The sequence below is a fragment of the Metopolophium dirhodum genome, chromosome 9, assembly GCF_019925205.1.
Source record: "Metopolophium dirhodum isolate CAU chromosome 9, ASM1992520v1, whole genome shotgun sequence".
Lineage (NCBI taxonomy): Eukaryota > Metazoa > Arthropoda > Insecta > Hemiptera > Aphididae > Metopolophium > Metopolophium dirhodum.
This window is the reverse complement of record NC_083568.1, coordinates 25,499,366-25,522,711: the sequence shown is the minus strand read 5'-3', so window position 1 is coordinate 25,522,711 and position 23,346 is coordinate 25,499,366. Positions and strand designations below refer to the sequence as shown.

Here is a 23,346-nt window from a genome sequence, read left to right as displayed (position 1 = left end):
ATTTCCAAAAAAATATTGTTACTTGGAACAATAATCACACCATTTGGCACTTAGAGTTTTAATATTATATTATTTGGCACTTGGAACTGTCATTAGCAAATGTTTAATTTTAACTAATATTAAATGATAATTATAATAATTGAACTTAACTAGGCTATAAATGTTATGTAAATATATAACATATATTTTTACACAATATTATAATATATTATATTGAATGTTGTATTGTTTTTTGTGTTTCCTGAACATTTTGGTTTTTGGCACATAGAACGTTTGACACATTCGCTCTTCAAATGTCAAATTGTCAACAATCAACTGCTTCTTCAACTTGATAGCACTAAGAGAATGTCAGATTTTTAGCGCACTATTTATTTCTCTCTCTGACCCAATCATTTTAGTGTTTTCTTAATCGTATATTTGGTATGCTACACGTGGGTCAAAGATGGAAAACAAATAGTGCGCTGACATCCCAACCGCCAACAAGTTTACACGAGTGAGCTGGGTATGGCTCCATCATAACATGGTCTTATCAGCGGTCTTTGAGGGGAACAATAAATTGAGGCCAAATAAAGTATACTTAAATCGAGTATCGACCATCGACTATCAATATAAAGGAGCTTCAATTGCTTTCCCCTGTGGACTATATGATCCATATCTTTATTATCTATGGGCTTCATCCATAGCATGGATTAAGGTGTCAACAATCAAAGGATCAACTTGATAATCAAACACTTAAGTTTGCAGGTTGCAACTCAGGATCTTTTTATTCAAAGTGTCCTAATGAGTCATAAGAAGGTTAGTTAGGTAAACCTATGGTTAGTTGAAGCCAAAGAGTCAATAGGGCCTTTGCAATTCAAGATCTTTTCCTACGTATTCGGCATTGTTAACATAACTATTCTACCTTTACAGTTTTTCTTCCCCCGTCTCTCACAGCTATATACAGGTTCAGCCACTCTCATTCCACACCTCCATATGATCGGTATTCTGTCTATCCATCTCTTCTTCAGTCTTCTCGCCCATCATTTCTCCGTTAAATTAACTTCTATAGCCACTCTCACTATCTCTTATCATACAGTGACGAACCACCTAAACCTATTCTCTCTTGTTCTCACTACAATATGTACACTACCCTACACTACCCTTAATTAATTAATTTCTTATTCTATCTCCTTTGTACCTTAACACCTTACTTATTATTCTCATATCTGCTACTCTCACTCCACTTACCTACCCTAACCTTACTTTTCTTTTTCATCTTTCCCTTTCATACACCAAACATTTTGAAATCCTGTTGACCCATTTCCTTATCTTCATCATATCACACACCTCCTAATTCCTATTCACTCAGTCTCTAGTTACCTACAAGTCATCGTACTTGATTATCGGTGAAAATATTTAAATATCATTGAGCGAATTCCCTACTCTAAAGAATTGCTTAAAAAAATATCATACCTCACCAATTTTCTAATTTTGAACACGACTTTATTGATAGCCCGAATAGTGTTATACCAGTATAGTTAAAATACAAATATTGAAAATTTTCGGGCAATACATCCCCTGATCAATTAACTATAATAAAAAAAAACCTACTGAGAAATAAGAAAATACATACCCCGTGGTGGAATCAAAATCTGCTACGAAACTTAGTCTTCGAAACACTGAAACGTTCACACATTTCAATCTGCTTATGATATATTATTCCCAGTTTGAAAATGTTCGCTGACGAATACCATTTCTGAAATAACACGCATCTTATGCAGTAAAATGTTCTACAATATTCTAATTACCTATGCGTTACAGTCTACAGATATTATATAAACCTACCAATAAATACCTAATATTAATTTTTATTACACAGAGTTTGTATTTTTAAATGTTGTATTCAAGGATTTATTAGTTTTATTTTTATACCTAACAAAAATTAAATTTATTCACAAGTCAGTTATCAACTAGAACTCGAATACGAGTAAGACAGCGTTTGGATTGTTCGGACTGGCGTATAATTTATTATTATTATACATTGCACCTTTGGTAGGCAGTAGTAAACGTATATGCTTCTACGTTACTTAGTCAACAGATTTTCCGCGACAATAAATATTTAATTCAAGTATAAAAAGTAAATGTAAGACCAAAATAATATAAAAACAAACTTACGCATAAACATCGAATCTTCCAGTGAAACCTAGCTGTACTGCAGCTATCTTCATCCGTCTACATCTCGCTCCATCTCCATCTCTCTCTCTACATCTCGCTAATTGAAACTTATCTAGTATACAATACTAGTATCTTTATGATCTGTAATATATAATGGTGTTCGATGAAAAAGATTGAAATAAGATAAATATACATATTTTTTTGGTTTTGAATATGAAAGCTGTGAGATGATCGATATGAATTTTGTGAGAAATCTAGAGGTACTTGAAAACTGAGACGAGTGTGTTGAATGAAATAAATAAAAAAATTGATTAACACAACAATCACTTAAATTTAAATTAATTCAAATAATGAGATGAACCTTATTAGATCATTTAAATTTTTTCAGAACAAGCCCCCAGTTGTTGGTCGCATGCAAATTTTAACCATATACTAGACCACAAGTTTATAGACATTCTGTAATGCATTCTGCTGCCGGTGGCCCTAGACACTGTTGGAGAAATTATATTTCTTTAGTAATTAAATTACGATACGAATTATAAGTTACGTAGGTACTTGTCCAATACTCGACTACCAGAATTTAAATTAAAGAATGTGATATACCTAGGTAACATATCGATCGATTCTAAAACAGAAACTTAACCTAGGTACAAATAATATCACAATATCAGATAGTGAAATGTGAAAATTTGAAGAAAATTTCCTATAGGTATATCCCGTAAAACCCCAAAAATAAAACGTACGTTTGAGGTGTTCTCTTTGTAACAATTATAAATATAAATATGTTACATGACACCTATGCATATAATACGAACTCTACCGTATGTACGATTAACTGCTGACCGATACATTAATATTAAAACACACACATAATTGTAAGGCCCATGGCCAACAAACACAATGTATTAGTAAGTTAGTTCGGTGTGCACCTTAGACCTCAATACACACTACGATTACCGGACACCGTATGACTACGATACAGTTACATAGTATAATAGAACATAGTTGATATATTTGTGAGTATTAATATTTGTAAGTGTTTAGTAGACAATAAAACATAATTATAACTGAAAAGGAATCCTAGTAATTTAAATATATTTAAGATCCTGATATCTACATATCTGCCCCTGGCTACGGTATTTATATCTATAGGATCCTACGATTCTCCCTGGATATCTTATATTTAACTGGTCGTTCCCCCGACCACGTTACATATTGGTGGAGGCGCCGAAGCCTGTAATAATAACAGTTATATTTGGTTCCTAGGATTTTGTTTCAGTTTTAATAAATTTATAATTTTAAGAAGTTTAAAAAATATTTTTTTTTTCTTTAGGAAAAATTTATGTAATTAATACTGCCTATAGGTTTTAAGAGGAATTTTAAGTTTTAAGAGAGACAATTGAATTTAAAGAAAAAATTTAATTTTAAGTGAGATAAAGTTTTGAACGAAGGAATTATAAGCGATTAATACCGATTATAGGTTATAAGAGAATATTTAAGTTTTAAGAGAGATAATTGAATTTAAAGGAAATAATTATTATAAGTGAAATACAGTTTTGAATAAAGATAGTGTAAGTGATTAATACTGACAATAGGTTTTAATAGGAATTTTAAGTTTTAAGAGAGACAATTAAATTTAAAGAATAAATATAATTTTAAGTGAGATAAAGTTTTGAATAAAGGAATTTTAAGCGATTAATACTGACTATAGGTTATAATAGAAATTTTAAGTTTTAAGAGAGATCATTGAATTTAAAGGAAATAATTATTATAAGTGAAATACAGTTTTGAATAAAGATAGTGTAAGTGATTAATACTGACTATAGGTTATAAGAGAAATTTTAAGTTTTAAGAAAGATAAACGAATGTGAAATAAATAAATTTAATTATAAACCAGAAAAGTTTGAAATAACGAGTTTTGAGTGATAATATTAAGCATAGATTTTAAGTATTAAGGTAACAATATATTAGTATATATGTTAGAATATAACGAATTGTTTAAAATTTAAACATACACAAAAAATAGGTTAGGAAAGTTAACCATAGTTAATCTATTTAGAACGAGTTTTTTTTTTATTAATAGTGGTAGATAAATAATGGAATTTAAAATAATGATCCATCAACCACAAACTTTTTCGGGAAAAATGGGAGAGGACGTTGAATCTTTTATTGAAAATTTTGACTTAGCTGCAATAATAAATAACTGGGGCGAAACAGAACAAATTACGTTGTTACCATTATATTTAAAAGACTCGGCATCAACATTTTTTAAATTAATAAAAACCAAAACACCAAACATAAACTGGGAACGGACTAAAAAACAAATAAAGGAGAAATTTACTAATATTGGGAATGATAAATTACTTAGAATACAATTAAACCAAAGAAAGTTAATGAAAAACGAAACTTTAAATGAATTTATAATAAATATGATGGAACTTTGCTATAAAATTAATCCAAACATGGTAGAGGAAGAAATTTGCGAGAAAATATTGGGGGGTTTACCAGATGAAATATACAATAAAATAGACATTTTAGACAACACAAACATAACAAAAATAACAGCAAATTTAAAAAGATACGAATTAGCAAAACTGGTTAGAAAACTAACTGTGGATAAATTAAATGAAGAGATAAATATTCTAAAAAAACACATTCAACAATTAACCACAGATATAAGGGAAAAACCGGTACAAAATCATATACCAAATTATACCAATGGAGCTAATAACAATAATAGCGAAGGTTATGATCAACAATTTCCAAATCAATATTTTTCACCGTATTTTAATCCAAACCAACAAAACTCTAGATTTACATACAATCAAATTAGTCAAAATATACTTAATACATTTACACAACAACAAAATCAGTATGAAAACTATCAACATTGGAACCCTCCAAGGCCGATCCCAACGTGTTATGGATGTGGCAAGGTGGGACATATTAAGAGAAATTGTTAAAACCAAAAAAAATAAAAGTCCTGCAGGCACCTGGGCCTGTGAAGGGTATATTTCCAAAAATCAGGAATTACAATAGTATAACTAATGAAATAAATCATTTAATATATAGTTGCTACAAAATAAACGAACAAATAAAACATAAAATTGAAATATTAGGAAAAATTAATGACGAACCGACATTACTACTGTTAGATACAGGAGCCAGCGTGATAGTTATAGATAAAAAAAATGACATTACTTGATAATATTAAGCCAATTAACGATATAGATTTGAAAACAGCCAATAATTCAAAATTAAACATTATAGGCTCAACGATAATTAAAATACAAATAGCACATAAACCGGTACTTAGACGAATGTCACGATCGATTAAGTTTATCCTATCTTAACAAAAAAAAATACTCATTAGATAAATGTAACATATACAGTCCCATAGAAATAAAAAATAATGACGTAAACAAAACACCGATTATGTGGTACACTCAGTTTTGCCAGGATTGTGAACATCTGTCAACATCTGAGTCGGCATTAAAATCCCACGAATATTTGAATCATCCTTACTGGACTAAGGCGGGAAAAGTAATGTTTTGCGATGTATGCGGAACGAATATTAGAGAATATCGTAATATACTAATGAATGAAAACGAAAAAAAAATAGTAGATACACATAAAAAAACAAAATTCCATCATATAAACAGTTTAAAATTAGCTAATCTGAAAAATGATAATGAAATGTTAAACTATGATAATGTACTATATATTGACAAACAAAACACGGACGAACTTGACATAAATCCGAAACCAACCCAATTACAACAGACACAATTAAAAATAATTTTGAATATATATTATAAAGATTGCTTTGCCAAACAATCAAGGGACTTAGGGGCGATAGACGTAGGAGATATACCTATGTCAACAACAACAACAGAACCTGTTAATTTACCACCATTTATATTAGCGTTAACAGAACAACAGGAACTACAGAGGCAAATTAATGAATTATTAAAATCCGGTCTAATAACTCTATCTATTTCCTCATACACCAGCCCGGTATTTCTAGTGAACAAAGCAGACAGTTCAAATAGATTAGTGATCGATTATAGAAAATTAAATAAACAAGTACCACATCAAAATTTCCCAATAACTCGTATGCAAACGGTTTTCGATTGTTTAGAAGGAGCAACATTTTTTAATATAATGAACATGCAACAGGGATTTCTGAATATTCTATTAGGAACAACAGATAGATACAAATTAGCATTTATAACACCATTCGGGCTGTATGAATGGACACGGTTTCTATTTGGTTATAAAAATTCACCACGACAATTTTCAAAAGCAGTAGCAAAAACTCTCGCCGGATTATTATATGTTGGAACTATTAACTATTTTGATGATATTATAAATTATGCAAAAACATTTGATGACCTATTAATAATACTACAGAAATTATTACAACGAATAAGAGAATCTGGATTTAAGTTAAAAACTACCAAGTGTAAATTCGGATATTTCGAACTTAAGATACTCGGGCAAGTAGTATATCAGGACAGAATTAAACCGAATCCCGAAGGTCTGGTTGCAATAAAAAATTGTCCAACTCCCAAAACAATAAAACAAACACGGAGTTTCTTAGGTTTGTGCAATTTTTTTAGAAAATTTATCCCTCAATTTGCAGAATTAGTTTCACCGATAACTGATCTAACGTGGGGACATTATGTCACAATAACATAGGAGACGAGTTACCAAAATTACTGGAGGAAAAGTTTCTAAAAAATAAAAAACATTATGATTCACGCAAAAAACAAATCAGATTACAAATAGTAGGGGAAAAAGTATAAGTAAAGATAGAAAATAAAGGGTCAACATTTGTATACAGATACAAATATCAGATGTTACATATGTAGTAGAAATAACTAAGAATGGACAGTTAATTAACTGAAAATAAATAAATAATATAGGTAAGAAAACGGTTAAGCGCATTATATTTCTATTTTAATTCGAATTTATTGCATGTTAATATAAATATACAGTTTAGATACGTAGTAATTAGCATAAGATATACAATATATAACCACACAAGTGTTTAAAATATAAGGAGATCGCACTTATTACATTAATGATATATATTTTTTTTTTTTGTCACCTGAAATTTAATATACAAGAAGTCACACTGCACCATAATTTTAAATATGTCACTACTTATGATGATAAAATATCAAATTAACATTTGGTAACGTGACTCTTATGAACAATTGTACGGGAAAAATAAAAATTCTAATAACAAAAATAATTACAATAAAAAACGGCTTTAATTAACTCTGGTTAATAATCAACTATACAATAATTCTAAGGATATTTTTATAACGTTAACCTAAAAGTCAAGTTTCAGATACCTACAGGAGAAGTCAAATACCAGTATAGTGGAGTTACCAACCTAACTTAACCAACAGTATTCAAATTATATAATTAAATATAGATCAAGGTTATTGTATTAAAACTATGATATTAATTATGGGATAAATGTTTATATCTTTTATTTTTATTTTTTTTTTAAATATTATATTAAATTATTTCGGGTATTTGTATCATCAGACATACTCATATTGTCGATTATAACTATTAAATAGAAAAATTATTAAGTAACAAAATAAAAAATAAAATATAATCAAATGTATAGAGTGTAATACAAACACTATTTGGATAAATAAAAAGTATTGGCCTCTGGCATAGTAGAAATACTTGCAAGCAAATGCTTATAATACACAAATAGTCTGCACTATGTTAATAAAGAAATATTGTTTTGGAGGGACATCCAGTTAAAATAGAGTTTAATAATGATAATTGACAATATGGGGAATATTAGTTAAGAATAGAGATAGTAGAGTTTACTAAAGTATAGTATATAGGATGTGAAAAATAAAATTTATTGTTGTAAAATATAATAAAAAAAAATGTAAGTTTTCAAACATATCAACTAACCAATCCATGAAGAAGCATTGTTCAATCACAAAAAAACTTCAATCAACAGTCCACCTTCACCATATTCAATCAATCCAGTCGGACAAGGGATAAAAACAATGTTTATATTCAAAATTTTTTTTTGTTTCTAAAGGGAGGGGGTAATGTAACAATTATAAATATAAATATGTTACATGACACCTATGTATATAATACGAACTCTACCGTATGTACGATTAACTGCTGACCGATACATTAATATTAAAACACACACATAATTGTAAGGCCCATGGCCAACACAAACAATGTATTAGTAAGTTAGTTCGGTGTGCACCTTCGACCTCAATACACACTACGATTACCGGACTCCGTATGACTACGATACAGTTACATAGTATAATAGAACATAGTTGATATATTTGTGAGTATTAATATTTATAAGTGTTTAGTAGACAATAAAACATAATTATAACTGAAAAGGAATCCTAGTAGGTAATTTAAATATATTTAAGATCCTGATATCTACATATCTGCCCCTGGCTACGGTATTTATATCTATAGGATCCTACGATTCTCCCTGGATATCTTATATTTAACTGGTCGTTCCCCCGACCACGTTACATCTTAAAACCCAAATATTTAATGCCCGTATCCCGTATGCATAGAAAATGTATGTTCCACGTTTAACGAAAACTAAAACTATCGTGACGGAACTGAATTACGAAGAACGTATAAAACAAAAATAATCGTCACCAAGTGATAGGTATAATCTGCTATGCACTTACAAATCATATTAAATAACATTAATCATTATGTATTTTCTTATTTTGTTAGGTAGGTATAAAAACCTACCTTCCTACTTATAAAAGCATTACCTAATCATTGATTTAAAATATTAAAAATTATTCTACTATAACAATAAATTAACAGTTGTAGGCAAAGTATTATAATTTAAGGTATTTTTCATAATATCCTAATTTTTGTACACCTATAACAACTGGATTTTAAAAACTACTCTACGTCTAGCGGGTATATAAGTTTGTCTGACAATAAATATTTACATTAGGTCTACCACCTCAACAGAGTAGAAGGACAAGACTTACGTAATTATTTATTCTTCCGGCGAAACGCGTTCCCTTCGAGTGTATAATATTGTCTAGTGTGTGAGCTGTGCATCTCCGCCAAGGAAAATGCCGCGCGCGTCTTCATATCTCCGATCCAAAAGTTCAGTCTGGAAGTATTGAGATAAATGACATTTATAAAAATAGGCACCTAGTTTAATAACCAGAATGAAACGAAATATGTGAGTACGTATTGGAATTGCTGTTCGTCTTCAGACGATTGTCATTTGCCATAGATTATTTATAATTATAACCTCGCCGTCCTAATCATAGAAAATATATATATGGTCCTAACCGATGGATGATGGATATTTTTACATTATCTTCAAAAAAACATTTATTTGTTTCTACTAGACGTAAATGCGGTAAATTGAATTCAAATTTATAATATAGATAACGGTTTTTTTACTTGATAACCATTTATTTATTACTTGGTTTATAAACAAATTCTAATTGATATAAAATAGTAATTATATAAAAATAGTTTTATTGATCCCAATATTTAAAAATTATGTTTCAAATAAAATAATAAAAAAAATTTAAGAAATACCTATTAATTAATATGTATTACCTAAATAACAAAATAACTAAATAAATTCGTGTTTTTTTTTAAAAATTTTCACGTCCCCCCCCCCCCCCCCCCCTTACGAAATTGTGTCACTCCTCCTTAGAGTGGTGTGCCCCTTAGTTTAAAAGCCCTTGAAAAAGTGCATGTTAAAAAATCAGCCATATCCTCCCCCCCCCTTGACAAAATCATTTGACTCATTTAGCTACTTTATGAATTAAAAACGATACATTGAACGTACAAAACTGTACCTACCTACATAATAGTTATCAACCTATTAACCCATCAATAATATTATTTTTTTTATTGTGTACACTAATCGATTGGTATATACAAAATAACGTTAAATTATAAATAGGACGTGGATTTAAATGCATTAAAAATAAGAAAAATGCCTTAAAAATACGATTCAATGCACTTATATTACAAAGCTTAATAAAATGGCCAGAAAAATTAAAAGTCCAATTTAAACGAATATAAAATAGAATTTAGATAAGTGTATAGGTAGTGTATTCATTATATTTTGAATTTCATTATAGCACATCAGTCGATCAGATGCTATTTAATATTTTAAAATAAAAAAATTCGACGGTAATTCCATATTGGCAAGTGTTGTTTTCTATAACTGAAGACTAAATTAGAGTCTTGTAATGTACCTACCTATATTTAAAAAATAAATAAATATAATAATAACTGTTGAACTTTTAGGGACATAATAGGTAACACATTCGTGTATGTAGTATTACACTATTTATATACCTATACGAGTATATGAGTAGGTATATTATTCATAAGTGCGCACACGTCAGGATAGGCAGTTGACCATTCCGTGAATATACTTTTATGTGTACATGGTTATACATCCCTAATCCCTATGATATAGAATATAGATATTAGGTGAACAATAGAAGTTAAGTTTGTGACACCAAATTAATAGTTACCTATAACTTATAACGTTGTATTTGGAAAAAAAATTACCAGTTATTATTAAAAATGTTATCTTATGACTATTATCAGTTATAAGTCATAACATATATTTCTATAAATTAAACCAAAATATTTATATATTTATATTAAGTACCCTGTATAGAGGTATGCACCTATTAATTATAATTATTCTACAAACAGGGACTGGAAAAATGACGACGGCGTTTATATCTCGCGTATTTTATACATTTCTAGTCCGGAACTAAAATATGCGCCTACAACACTTGGATAGCACATTTTTCGTGACATTAAATATTTGTTTTAAGTCTTAAAAGTAAATTTAAGCCCCAAAAGAATATAAAAACAAACTTACTTTAATTATCGACTCCTTCGGCGGAATCCGTGACGTGTGTGAACTGCGACGCCCATGAGGAAACGCTCCAGAATACAGCCAGAATTTAGAATATTGTGATTTATGAAAAATAAAATTATACGAAACGCAGTAAGTTCTTTGCTTATTGAAATTTTAGAATTTTTAATCGACTGTGTCTTCTGCAACGACTTTGAGATTTGCCATAGATTAAATAAATAAATGATAGATATTATACTAGGTACGTCAATATGTTGAATCCACGGATAGAATATAATGCAACTTTTTATATCAAAGAGTTCTGTGTTAAGGACCAATTTGTTCATTGAAATTTGATATGACAATAAACCAAAATAGTTTATAATTTTGAATTTGAATTATAATAATATGATATAGGTATTATTTAAATTATTATTTTCGTTTATCAATTTAATTATTGATTATGGTGGTGAATAGATATCAGAAGCACAAAAATATTTTGATAAGAGCATATTGTATTTTATGAAATATTAAATAAAAATGTGATTACTGGATTTTAGAGTTAACATAAAGCCATAAACGTATAGAGTAAATTCATCAAATACTATAATACCAACTATATTTTTACAATGATGTGTGTTTTTTTTTTTAATATTTTTAATTATTTTTTATTGTGGTCTGTGATAAGTATTCGTAATAAAGATTCAATTTTCATATATAATATTTTATTATAGGCACTCAGTATGTAATCATATGTTTATATTTAGTTTAATTTAATTGTAGGTATTTAGTAAATAATAATAGGTATACGAAATTGTGTTTTCGAATAACAATTTATTGTTTGTATTAATACCTACACCATAATAGGGAACTAAAATTTTGTAAATGATGTACAAATGTATTTTTGGTGTTTTAAGGCTGCTGTAAGATCAATTTAAGAGAATCCTTGCATTAAACTGTTAGGATTATTTGATATGAATAATTATTTTATTACATATAGGTTTATTACATATTGGTAAGTCGATCAGAAACTATATTTACACTGAATGTTAATAGTAAAAAGCTATTAAAAAATCTATTATTTGTATTTATTTGTTAATAATAATTAATACTTAAATATTAGCAGTAATCTTGTTCCTTTTACAAAATGTTTTTTAATTATTTTTAATTTAATTTACATTTATCATTTATCCAGAAAAGAGTTTGTTTTAAGACTGTCTGTCTTGATAACAACTAATTTAATTTAGAGTGTATTGTTATATTATATTATAATGAAATTAATAATTATAGTAAAATATATAATTGCAAGACATTTAATACCTATATCTATAGCCATCTAGGGTATAAACTACACTAAAAAAGGTGTAAGTATGCTAATAAAATATATGAGGTGTATAATGTATTTATGTATATAAAAATTTAAAATATAAAGATTAATAACATTATATTGTTTTAAATACTTCGCGCAAACCTAAGGTGATACCCGGCGTATAGTATAACATGCAAAAAGGTGCGTATTAAACTTGGCGTGGTGAAACGAAGACGGTCTCGCGTATTTTATACATTGCGCTATTGGGATTAAACTTATAAATGCTTCTACGTCACGTAGTTAACAGATTGTCCGTGGCAATAAATATTTAATTTAAGTCTAAAAAGTAAATGTTAAATAGTAGGTAATAATATGAAAACAAACTTACTCGTAAACATCTACTCTTCCGGTGAAACGTATAGCTAGAGTGCCGCCATCGCCGAAGAAACAGCTATCTTCATCCATCTTTATCTAATCATCTCACTCCGATGAGCTAAAACTTGAAAGTATCGAAATATTTTATGAAAAAAACGAAATTTGCGAGTTTGTGTTACAACTTATCCGGTTTAACGAACTGTCCGTTTATACCTATTTGTGGCCTATTATTTTTTTGTTCACTGAAATCAAAATATACAATATATTATATTTATAATACAATAGTATTGCTGAAATTATTAGAATTGTTAACCGTCGCCGACGAATTTCGACAATTGACGATTGCCATAGATATCATAAAATATATTATTTACTATGATAAATCCAAAGAACTTATATATTATTATATAAGTACTCAGTAAACCTATACGGTATATTTATAAATCGTATGTTCTTTTACAGAAATCTTTGTGATCTGCAATGCACCTATTCTGGTCTAAATCTAAAAAGTTTATGAGGATTTATCCCACGTTGGCCCCCGTAGCTGTAGGAGATACAAATTTATTTTTTACGCCAGGCTGTAAAATGTTGTAAAATAGTATTTTAAATTTAATTAAATTAATTAATTTTTTTAAAATTATAATAATTAAAAAGTGAATAAATTTCAACCACAACATTTTAGCACCCAGGGCAGGTGTCTCTATTGCCCCCCCTCCCTCTCCCCCTTAAATGAGTCCCTGTTTACTACTATAATAAATACTAATTATACTTTAAGGTGTGTGTATATACATATATATTTTTACTTGGTTTAGGGTACATAGTTAGTAGTTTACCTTGGCTGAGTTGTCCAAGATTTACAAGTTACATCAAAACAATTTCTTACTCTCATGCCGACTCAAAAACTTTTCGATATTGCTGTCATGAATCCAGAGTCATTGAAGTACATAAAACTATTTCGTATCCGTGTTCTGATAAAAAAAAGCCTTTGTACGTTGAAAACTGCGTTTATTTTTGATTTGTGGGTTTATGAATTTAAAACTATGTAATGGTTTGATATTGAAAATAAAATGAAAAATTAATCCTTCACAAACTAAAAAATAATAAAGAAAGTTAAAAAGAATTTTGAAATACTAAGAAATTGCAAATTAAAACAGAAATCGGAAAAATTCGAATATATTTCGTGGAAGTAAAAACTGATGTACCCATATAATTTAAGTGTTTTGAACAAAATTGAAACAGTATAAATATTAATAATAAATTAACAGTGAAAATAGGTTGGTTTCTTATATCAATTAAAATACAATAAATTAATAAAAGAGATATTTTTTGGCCAGCATAGTTATTTATTGTAATGTAACATAAGAATAAAATGTTTATAAACGTTTTAAATTATGTTTGTAGCCAACACTCAATAATAATAATTAACACTAATAGTATGTAGGTATCTACGTAGATATACATTGTAACCGGGCTCGTCTTTAGTCTCGGGGTAAATACAAATTCGAGGGTGCTAAAATTATAGATTAATTTAGTTAGGGTGTCAGTAGTGTAACTGTTATTTTATAATTGAAATACGTTAAATATGTGAGAATTAGAATTTAGAAATAATTATTTTGAATGCCTACCGGCTATCTGGGTTACAACATATTATTATATTTTAAGCACACCATGACATTTTAAAATGGTTAAATATTCGGTAAAATTGGAGCTGTAGGTACATAATTCACTATATGATCTATTTATACCTACTATATTATGTATATTGTATTTACATAGGTATTTACCTCTGCTGTGTAATATAGTTTTATTTAATATTGTATTATAATAGGTAGTATAGTTTTAATTAGTTATGATTGTTATGACAACAATATTTGTTATATTTTTTTTTACACATCACAGATTGATTATTATAATCACCGCTATTATAATATCTTATGAACAACCTTGTAATATATTTTCTAGCTCTTTGACCCAACTAAAAATATATTATTGCCATTTAAATAAAAAAAACTAAAAAACTTAAAAATTTAAACTGGCTCAAAACAAGCTAAAATATTTTGAGGAATTTATTCTAGTAAAAAATGTTAAACATATAATGATCCCTAGGGACTTCCGCTTGGTAAAAATCAATTCAGGTATAAATATATACAATTAAGACTGAGGTGGCTTACTATTAAATAATTTGTACTACAATTTGGTTTAGAAAGAGTTTGAAACTAATCGAATGCTTCCTAAGTCCACCTATCATTCTATAACTAATTTTAACTATGTTGAGTAATATTAACGCAAGTAAAATAGGATCTAACTACAACTATAGGATTGCATAACTTACGATCTGTAGCTACTTCTTAATTGTTTGACAGCACATCACTTTGCGCAACGTAAGTAGGTATTATGTGTTGGTTATTTAATGTCGAGGAATTCCATTAATTGAAAACATTACATTAGTTTACAATAAACACTATAATAGTATAAATATATAAATACCGAACTTAAAAAAAGTTAAAAATTATTGGACATAATTAAAACAATTCACTGTAAAATAATAATATTGTACGATTTAAATAAACTAATTCTATCCGATCAAACATTTGCACAGTATGTATACATTCGTCAACAATAAACAATATATATTATTATTATTATTAAACCATAGTAACATTTATAGCCAGCACAGTATAATATCAATTACGACATTATTAATGTAAAAATTAAACTACAACCAGCATTATATTTAATCGATACACATTATACTAATATCATTCGTATTTTCTTTATTCGACACTTTCGAAGACAGTTTTTTTCGTAATAACTAGTAGACTTGGAGCCGCGAGAGGCGTTGTCAATTTCACCTGCCGCAGTTAAAAATCCGATCTATTTATTTCCTCAAAGACGTCTTGAAAATGTATTGTTTTTTGTGGGATTTAAAACGATTAAGTATCTGTAAACATTATAATAGCCCACGTTAATGCTTTTCAAAAATTAGTTTTTAAATTAATCACATTGAATCACATATTGAAGTTCAAACTTAGAGTACCCACTCGTATACTATAAAATTATTATTGATTGTTAATTAAAATTTAATTGATATCATATTGTTACATATTATTATATTTCGATGAACATTCTCGCTGTTTGCTCTATAACGACAATCTTGCACTGATGTAGTCCTGTCGAATATTATGTGGCAGGGTAGTAGTAAGCGATTTGCTCAGAGTTCGGCAAAAATCTGTATTATGAGATTGGTAGCGGACGGCAACCCGTAGGTCATCGGTAAATAATATATGAATTACTATTATATTTAGGGACAAACGGACAATTATTTCAACCAAAATGTACCTATTTTATGTTAATATCCTAACTTACACACTATAATGATCAATTACTACGCACACATTTACAAGACCCACATGCAAACAATTTAAAAATTGCCTATTTTGAACTCCTTAAAAACCGTCCGTTTGCAATCCCCTTAACATTTTATTTCTATACATATACGTAGCCGCGTAGGTACTAAATGTCTTGTCCAATATAATTGTTGACATCAAAATCCTTCCACGCATATTCCCCTGTTTGGTATTAATCTGTCATTGATATACCGCGGGTACCTGCGGAGATAGACACCGTTTTAATTGCTACCGTATACCACGTAACAGCAGTGTAATAACGTCAATCGATAAACAAGAAATAAATTACATTTAAAAAATAGTGCAAAAATGTTTGTCATCAGCCGGGGATCGAACCACGGACGTTTATTACTCATTGATTAAAAGCAACCAGTTTCACGTAAAACGGCTTAAATAGCCATTTTTTTCGAAATATTACTGCACTAAAAATCACGTGAAAAAGAGATGTGGGTTAGATTAGGTCTAACTCTCCAGCGACATTTAAACCTCCTGCTGCAGTTGGCTTCAGAGGATTTAGCTTTCGGAGAGCTTATTTAGTTTCAACACGTCTTACAATCGACGACGCCATCGGACGTACAAGTGTTCTCACCTATTTTCTCGAGTATTTAAATACACGATTTGTTTGTTCTCATGGCGATGAATCGAAAAAAACGATTAACTGTGATATATTGTGTTCATCCGGGATCATACAGAAAACTCTCGTTAGTCGCACGAAATAGGGTGGCATGGAAACCGCATAGATAAGTGAATAATTCTGCGATTAATTCGCAAAATACAATTTACAGAGACAAAAATGCTATTATAATATTATTAAAAAAATATATTATACGTAAAAGGTATTCTAAGTAAATTTAAAAAAATACACGTATACTTTTATTCAAACATTCATATAATTATCATTAAGCAATTCCTACTTTTTATTCAAATAATCCTCAATCGATTAATTAATAATTGTCGTCTATAATTCAAAAATTGTATTAGTTAATCCATACTATAGCTTAACTTATTCTTGTTAGTTTTGTTATTATTTTCTCTTTTACCTTGTACCCTTAATGCATTGTCCATTTTTTTTTCATTATCAATTTAGGACCCTTCTTTTGATGATGGTTTGTTTTAATATTTTATTGTTTTAACATTAATCCTTTTATCATTGTAATATAATATTATATATATATATATATCTATATTTTTTTTTTATTAGGGTTAAGGCTTCGACTACTAGGTCATTAGCCTGGATATTATATATTATACATGATATATTTAGAATGTCCTACTGTTATATTCATTGTTATTGTACTGCTACTTAAAATTTAAAGGGGTAACCTGTATATTTGTAATAAATAAATAAATAAATATACTTGTGCTATAATAATATATGATATTATATTGTATTGTGTAAAATGCATGAACGCGGTACCCTGTGACGAACAAATTATAGTTTTAATATACGTCTGGCGTTACGGTCTGTTCAATTTCATATTTGCTCGGCAAAGACTGCTGCGTCGCGTATTTCATATATTATTATTATTATACTCGCGACCCGCTTAACAATAAAACACGCGGCCTAGTGAACTGTTCACTGCAGTGTTCAATCAAAGTCTGTCGGGGTTGTCGAGAGTCACTGCAGAAATAAAACTAAAACTATCGTAGGTACCTACCCACTCGACATTTTATAATAATGTATTGTTTTGTTTTTTACTCGCTGCTCAAAACAGTAGGTATAGGTATAACACAACATTCTTTACACTATATTATATTATACTATATAGGCGCATATGCAGCGCGCACAATGCACATTCACTCATTTTTAGACGAAAACAGTTATGCAATATTGATTTTAAGCCTGAGTGAGGTTTTCTGACGGTATTAGGATTTAAAGTGTTTGTATTTATATGTGTCTTGTGAATTTAATTATGCGAAGCTGCAGGTTGACCGGTATATAGATCCATCATCTATCGATGTGAATCGCGAGCAGAAGTCTTCCGTGGTCACAATGTCGCATCTAATAAGAAATTATATGAATATATAGTATCGAATATTGATTTCATTATAATATACACGTTGATAAGTTTATGAGAACGTAAGTGGTGAAATTGATTTGGAAAAAATGAGGTTGAAAATGGAATAAGTATACTACTTATATTTATACACATCAGCTACCAGGCTACCTATAGTATATATTATATTAATATATCGTTGTTCGTTATACACCAGCTCATTTATATAGGACAAGCACTGCTGTACATTTGGTTAATGGGGGGAGCGAGGGAGGGGGAGTTTATTGTTCATCTATAGATCTGAAAAAGGGGATGGTGCTTAAAAAAGGGTCGATAGTAAAAATTAAAATGTTATAATTTATAAAGTTTGTTTAAAAATATGTAAAAACTGAATGGCCTTAGCTGTTAAAGTTTAAGAACGATAAAAAAAAAATATAATAAAATATTTTATGTACATACAATGTATCAATAATTACTTATTTTTATTAAATTCAAAGTAAAGTGTTTTCGGTTTCGTATATATTGAATGATGGGGTATGTTCAAGCACTTCAAACCCTATATGAACCACGCTCCTGAATACCTAAGTGACATGTGACCATATTATGCAATGAACTGTATGTCTGAAAATCCACGTACGACGCGATGTCGCGATTGATACTTGCAGTAGTACAACAGTATTATAATAACTATGCGTCTAAGTTATAGTGTAATATTATACAGGATGACGGCGTGTAATTAGTTTTAATTGGTCGCTCGAATTGTATTGTCACGCAATACCTTATGCGATTAAATTGACAATATTATATGGTCGGTTTTCAAAAATACATATAACACGCTTGAAACGCGTTATCAGCTATATATACATTATACATAATTTGTATACATATACATATACATTATACATTACGCATAATATGTATATTATAATAATAATATAGGTAGGTTCCTATATGTTATTACATTACAATAATGTAGCGGATGCGCTTTACGTTAATCTTAATCGTTTACGGGCGGTACCTACCGTTTCGGCCCGCGAATTTACGTTTTTCATTTCGTATTATTCGTGCAGATAAAGTGAGTTTCTCTTTTCGGGCCAAAGCAGATAAAGTACCTATGTGTGCAACGACATTATGAACGTTTGTAATTATAACGCGTGGAACCTCCTCGTGAAAACCTAGCCCGCAGCTCAAACTATAGGAACCTGCAGAATGAAATGTGTGGTGTTTTACTCCACGCGTGCGATTTTGGGAGAACATTGTACGTTATGTTAATTTTTTCGCTCGAAACCCGTCGACCGTCTGCAAACTCACACGGTAATTACAAAAAAAAAATTAAAAATTAAAACACACACTTGCCAAAGAGAATTCTCAAAGTCGTACGCACATTACTCATGATATATGTATATATTATATATATATACATATACCTAATATAAACTGCATCGTATCATGTACTATATTATAATACTTTAATATGCGCGTACACGAAACACGGACACGTAATATTTTTCAAAAGAAAACACGTCGACATTCCGGCACCTTTTTTGCGCGCCCCTCGTCGACCGAGTTCTCGTCCTCCCCACAGCCACCCCCCCCCCCCCAAGCCGGTGCCAAAACTGTCTCATCTCTATTTCGCACTCACACACACCATATACATTATACGTATATATTATATTATATAATACACGCACAGAGTCGCAGGCGGTCGCTGCAGTATATTATATACGGATGTATACGTATAGGTGGCACCTATATATTTCAGCGGGGTCGAATTTGAATAATGTTAATGCAGCGGGGACGACGTTCAAATGGGTTGCGTAACTGGCGTTATTATAGACTTAGCGCGAGTTCGGAGTTACGGGCGATGATAGGTGGCGGTGATGGCGGGAGGGCGGTCGAGGGTTTCAGACGAGGACTTCCGTGACCGAGCCGAGAGACTATATGTATATATATATAGATACATATATGTATATATCATACATGTATATATATATATATATATATATGTGTATTGCAGTGTATGTATTCGGCCGCTGCAGCATCGTCATCATCGCTTCTTCAACCTCCACCCCTCTACCCCACCTGCACACCCGCACGCGAGCCCTGTAAATCTAGTCTGACAAGTGCTCTCATACATGACCGCTCTTGCACGCGCGTATGTATATATATATATATATATGTATCCCACACAAACGCATATATATAAGCCTAACCTATACACACTCGAAACACTTCGTTTGTTCTCCGCCGAGCAACGCAATTTTTGCGTGTGTGCGAGGGTTATGCGTGTATATAATATAGTATGCGCGACTGTGTATGGGGGCGTACTTATTATATACACTTTACGGTATATCGAGAATACGCGAGTTTGGGTTAGATAGAGATTTTCCGTTTAGATTTCATCGTCTATGTGTGTATACTGTATATATAATGGGATGGCGCACTCGTATATTGTGTTTACAGCACGGGTAGAGCCGTAACGTTTTTGGTTCGCACATATTATTATTACGTAAATTACACCACGGCATCCCATTTATATAATTTATAATACATATGTATAGGGCGATTGGCCAAGCACGCTCACCCCAATTTTTTCCTCCACTCGTAAATATATTCCAATTATGATTTTCGCAATTTTTTAAACATACGCGTCGTCTGGCAGGTCTCGTTGCAGGACTTTAGATCATATATCGTTATCAAATTCTCGAGATGCTTTGTGCCAAGGCTGCTGCAGTATCTGTTCTCAAAGAGGTCGTCCGATTGCGTAATGCTACAACGGCCAGTGAGGATTGATTTTTGGGAAATAAAATCTAATATGCCGACGGACGTCATCTATATCCTGCAGTGATTGTGTTAACCACTCGTATTTATATACCTGCAGTTATATAACTCATGCATCATCGATATATTTACACCGTAGTGTAAACCACGTGACGTATAATTTTATGTCTCTCTACAACAATACTGACGGTTGCCAGTCACACGCATTAATAACATCTAAACCCAAAATGTAAATATTATTTCAAAATTGTATGAATAAATACAGTTTTTTCTTTATGCATTTCTTTACTTTATATTTTATATTATATTTTGCTGATGAAAATGTGTTTATGGACAGGTACCTCAACTCGGCGTTGCTGTATGTCCGGTCCAATAATGTAAGTTGTAAGTCATTGTGTATATTTTAATACAATAAAAGCATAGTAAAAAAATAATTAATAGACTATATTAATATAATACCTACTTAATTAATTTAATATACCTAACCGTACCAATACATATAAAAATATTATAATAATATATTATTTATGTTTGAATTCATTAGAACAATGGCGTATCAGACGTCGCTCCCAAACCGGTCGACATCCATCTGCATAACTGTGAGTTTAAAACGTCTATATTTAAAAATTGTTATAGTATAATATTTATCTAATAAATTAATTTTCTTTAGCATTCCGCAAGAATGAGCGGTATAGTTTGAAAACTTACCAAAGTTATCTGGTGGATGTCGATACGTTGGTGAGCAGCCGTCGCACATAGGTCTGATGTACCTATGGAAAGTTATTATTGGATCGGTCATAATATTACGTTGAGAAGTTATCTGTCCATAAACTTATTTTCAGATTTGTAGGCCAATTCCGTTGCCATTTTTTAATCATTCTTTGTTTTTATTAATGTTGAGGTGTAACAGCATTTTAGGGGCTATTGTAATTCCCACTTCCAGGACTTTATCATACATACAGCTGACAGCCCGATGACCTACATTTTTGTGTAATCTGGTCTACCCTATGATGGCCGCGAAGTAACGATCACGTCACCGTTTATCAGATTGCCCAGTTTGAAAGAGTCTCCAACAATTTCATCGGATAGGTACGCCATAAACCGTGGCATAGCGCTGGGCCAGCATCATTTTGTCCGGATCAATATCTACAAAACTGACGTCCCAATTATTAGAAGCTAATATTATAGGTACTTAATATTTATTGTAATATAATATAATATTAAACTCATTATACCCAGTTATTACGATTAAGTAGAAATAATATTTTTCAAATAATATTACAGTGTCTTTGTCGAACAGTCAGCTGTACGAAGTTTCCGCTGTGCCACAAAACGGGTCGACGCCGGTCACTGAACATGGGAAGTCCTCAAGTCCACCCAGCATCGTATTGATGAATCAACAATACATCTTACATCTTACATCTATCATTGCAATCTTATAATTATTCACCTGAATGCATGTAATCCTGAATGTACAGTTAATTTATTACTACCCATCTACAAAGTCAACACTGTATTAATAAAAGTATTTATTGTTAAAATAAAATTGAGTTCTATATTATTTGTAGGTACTTAAAAATTATTTGGGTATAAAGGAAACATATTTTAATCATACAAAATTAGATAAACTGAAAGACAAAAATAATAAGTAAATACGTCGTGTTAAAAATAGTTTTTAATTAATATAGGTAGGACAGGTACCTATTATGTAGGTAAGTACTTATCCAAAACTCGTTTATCAGGAATTATATAAAAAGGGAGGGCAATTAAAAAAAGGTGGGTAAGTGGAAGTCACTCTGCTGTACAGTAGGTTACGAGTGGGGCACTGTAATGGTTTCAAACGTTCATAAAAATTTAATTTGACTTTCTTGTAAACATTTTTTTTTTGATAAAGGTAGACAAACTTATGAGTAATCTTATATTACATTTTCAAATCTTAGATTTAAAAAGAAAAATTTTTATGAATTCTCAACTCAAAATAATTTGCTAATTTTCGTGATTTTTCAGTATTTTGTCAAAATTTGAACTTTAAATGCTTATAAATAAAAACTGTGACCAAGGATTTTTAATTTTTTTCATCTGCCTTTGAAACAATAACTTAGGAGCCTTCTATTAAATTTTCAAGCTTTTTTACTCTACAGATAAAATTTTATTGATATTTATAGAAAAAAAAACTAAAAAAATTGAAAACTGAAAATGTCCGTAAACAGCTCAAAATATGTCAAAATATTTGGAAAACGTTATGGTGTATAGAAAATGCTAATATAAGCATTCAGTCAAAATTTAATGTACCTACGGTCATTTGTTTTAGAGTTGCACCAAAAACCAAAATCGATTTTCTCGAAAACGGTCTTTGCGTAAAAAATTCCGTTTTTCGTTTGTTTTTCACGTCGCTTTTGAAAACTACTGGAAAAATTTTACTTTTGACCCCCC

General features: G+C 30.2%; 1 long non-coding RNA gene across 1 annotated transcript; it reads left to right on the top strand.

Moving 5' to 3' along the window:
- The first annotated feature begins 20,919 nt into the window (after positions 1-20,919).
- LOC132953016 (uncharacterized) lies at positions 20,920-22,051 on the top strand. The gene is made up of 4 exons (XR_009665547.1): positions 20,920-21,142; positions 21,251-21,297; positions 21,458-21,512; positions 21,584-22,051. It is a non-coding gene; the product is annotated as an uncharacterized LOC132953016 (long non-coding RNA).
- Positions 22,052-23,346: the final 1,295 nt, after the last annotated feature.